The 3448-nt window shown below is 35.4% G+C and overlaps 1 protein-coding gene across 3 annotated transcripts in view; it reads right to left on the bottom strand.

The window, feature by feature from the left end:
* Positions 1–3448, bottom strand: part of LOC106875240 (ribonuclease H2 subunit B) — a 37016-nt gene that overhangs the window by 32559 nt on the left and 1009 nt on the right. The window lies entirely within an intron of this gene.

The raw sequence follows: 3448 nt of genomic DNA, 5'->3' as shown, positions 1-3448 counted from the left end.
GCCAAATCAGACCAGAACTTGGTGCAGCTCTCTGGCTTACAAGTTCCAGCATGGAAAGCAGATGCTAAAGGATGATGATGTAAGTGATCTAAAGACAAAACGATGGCATCATACAGGATTAGCCACCTTCTGGCTTGCCATATGAAGCTGCATTTAGATGGTGAAATCATGAAACAGGCTGTTGTTGTGTTCACTGAGATATTTCATTCTAACATTCAATAAAAAGCTTAGAAAATACAATTTGGCAATAACACAGTAACTTGAGTTGAATGCATATCTAGCAACCTATATGATCAGCTTCTCAGTAAGCTGAGGGATTTTGTTTGCTACTCTACTATTCATGATGGCACAAAAGATATTAGCAGTACAGAGCAATAAGTTGCATTCATCAGAGGAGTCATGCCAGACTTCCAGATTAATGAAGAATTTCTCACACTGTGATCCATTCATGGCTCAATAAAAGGGACAAACATATTCCGTGTATTTCATGCAAGCCTTATAATAAGCACATTTGGATCTATCAAAGCTGTCTTTGTTCACCACAGATGGAGGTCCTTCTATACTTGGACAGAAACAAAATCTTCAAGAACTCACTACGAGATGGTAAGCAGAAGACAACTTTATTTCTGTGATATGACACCACTGCATTTTTCACCAAGAAAATATCATTACTAAGTCACTAAAAATGGCCAATGTAACAGAGGCCGCAATAACAATCATAAATTGGATTCAAGAAAAGCTCTGAACTAATAGAGACATGCTCATGTACACTTGTTGTTTGGTGGTGAAGCTGTCTCAATAAGTTCTACAAACTTCTCTCAAAAATCAAAGCTTTTGTTGAAGGGAAGATAATCTTCCCTCAGCTTGGCAACAAAGAATGGATTGCTGATTTGGCTTTCATGATTGATATCACCACACACCTTTTTGCTTCGAACTGTGCCCTATAAAGAAAGGACAAGTTCTGCCATGAATTGTGCAGCAGTGTGTACTTTCATTGCAAAGCTTCACTTTTGGAAGACGCATAATGCACATGGCACTACATCCTATTTCCCCTAACTTTCTGAGCACAATAACAAATCATACAACAGAATCATTAGTGACTTAAATGAACTTGAATGCCATATTTATGACATCAAGATTCCCTGCTCTTGATGAAAATATGTTAAGCACCTACGGAGATAGATGCAGTCACCAATCCTGTTGAATTTCAAATGAAGTTCCTAGACTTGCAGTCAAATGTGGAGCTGACATCTGCTTTCAAGGCTAGTCTACTACTTCTGGAGTTGAATCCCACAAGTGAAATGTCCTAATGCACAGAAAAATACCTCTGTGTGTTTGGTCCAACATGCGTGTGAAGCACCTCTCATCAAACTGGTGGGTATCAAAACAAAATATTGCAACCCACTGACTGACCATCATGTCAATCAGCTTTCGCATACTACATCTTCCACCATGAACCCTTGTTTTGACAAACTAGTTCAAAGTTGAAAGCAAAATCAAGTTTCACATTAAATTCCATTGCTCTACTATGTTTTGTTACAGTCTTCCCTTTATAAAGAAAATAAATTTTTCTTTAAATGACTTGTTTTACTTTTTTGATGCAGCCCCCTAAAAAAAAAATCAAGGTTTTGAATTTAGCCCGGATATTAAAAAGGTTGAGAACCACTGCTCTAAATCATTGTTATTACCCATCGCTTTTCAATGCTAGCATGAATTGGATAGATTGGCATGATCTGAGTCAGTACTAATGTAGAGTTATTGTCCTCCTAGATAGGCTGGGACCCTGTTTCACTTGTATGTTCCAATTCTGACATGGTTGCTACAGCTAGCTGTCCTTCATAACATCACTTACTTTACGGAGAGTAAAGGGTGTATTTTATTTTGATACCAACACTAGAAAGATTGCCCTGTCTCCAGCAAGATTAAAGAGTACCTTCTAGTCTATGTTGTTTCTTTTCATTTGTTCATTGCACCAGCACCAGAGAGTTGTCTTGTCTATGGCAAGAGGGAGATAGAGTAATGAGAAATAACTAGAATGAGAGGATGATAGAGGAAAGTGTAATGAAAAAGAAACAGGTTGATGACAAAGCAAGGGTTATAGAAGAGAGAGTAAATGGAGAGACAGGTCTATGATTTAACAGATCAAAACAGGTGGGTGTTCTGGCTTAGATTCAACATGTGGGTAATTGATTAAATATGCAGCTCCAAGAAACTATAATTTCTGACGTTGTAATGATATTTACAAAACAAGAATGGATCTAATTCTCAACAACCACAAAGGAAAGGACTAAATATGCATCAATATTAAAATTGGTTAATGTTTAAGTATTTTCCTTGTTTTTGTTTTTTAAATATTAAAGTTAATGTTTATTATCAAGAAACGAAATCAAAAAAGAAAAAATAGTGTAACAGGTATAAAAAAAAAAATGTGTAGAAAATGAATCTGAAAACAAAAATGTGTGGAAAGCAATGGGGGTGGGAGTGGCAAAAGGACTTCGGAAAATTCACAAGATCCGAGTTTTTTTTTCTCATAACTTTTAGGAAAATTGGTTTTTTTTAATGAAATTTTATAGAAATTACTTTCAAACGGTATAGATTACGATTATAAAGAAATTTGTGGGTAAACTCTTTTCCGAGGGGTGAGGAGAGGACTACGAAAAATTCACAAGGTTCGATTTTTTTTCGCCCATAACTTTGAGGAAAATGAATATCTTTTAATGAAATTGTATATACCTTCCAAAGAGCATATATTATGGATGCCTAATGTGCCACAAACCCCTTATTTTTGTTCGGAAAAAAAGTGGGGCGGAAAACCGGAATTATTGGAAAGTTGTTTTTCTTTTTATCGATGAATGAATTATGGTGACCTAATATGCCACAATCTGCAATCAGGGATTAATATATCCAATGATTTTTAAGAGGTATGTAAAAGATATTTTGTTTTAATATACTTTTACATGTTTCACACACACACAAATACTAACGTGGTTTTTATACGGATTTTGTATCATTCTTTCTCTCTGCTGCCCAGACTTCGTTACCACTTATTGTTCTTATCAAACTTGTTTGAATTTTTAATCTAATGTAATCCACACTCTAGAACACGTATTTCTGTAAAATGTTATCTTAAAATATACTTAAAGAAAGGGGGCTAATGCACTTTTGGACCTCACCTTCAAAAATGCATTTTGTTTTTAAAAATTTCTTCGGATTCCTAGTTATGGTAAAGGTGCACTTGTAAAATTTAAACAAAATTTTAAAGAAAGAAACAGCCCCCGTTTTCCGGACAAAAATGTGTTTTGTATCATACTAGGTTACCATAATTCATTCATTGAGAAAAAGAAAAACATTTTCCAATAATTCCGGTTTTCTACACACACACCCCTTTTTTTCCGAACAAAAATAAGAGGTTTGCGGCACATTAGGCATCCGTAATGCATGCAGTTTG

This window comes from Octopus bimaculoides, chromosome 8 (genome assembly GCF_001194135.2).
Source record: "Octopus bimaculoides isolate UCB-OBI-ISO-001 chromosome 8, ASM119413v2, whole genome shotgun sequence".
Taxonomy (NCBI): Eukaryota; Metazoa; Mollusca; class Cephalopoda; order Octopoda; family Octopodidae; genus Octopus; species Octopus bimaculoides.
The sequence above is the reverse complement of the archived record's forward strand: the minus strand, read 5'-3'. Positions and strand labels throughout refer to the sequence as shown.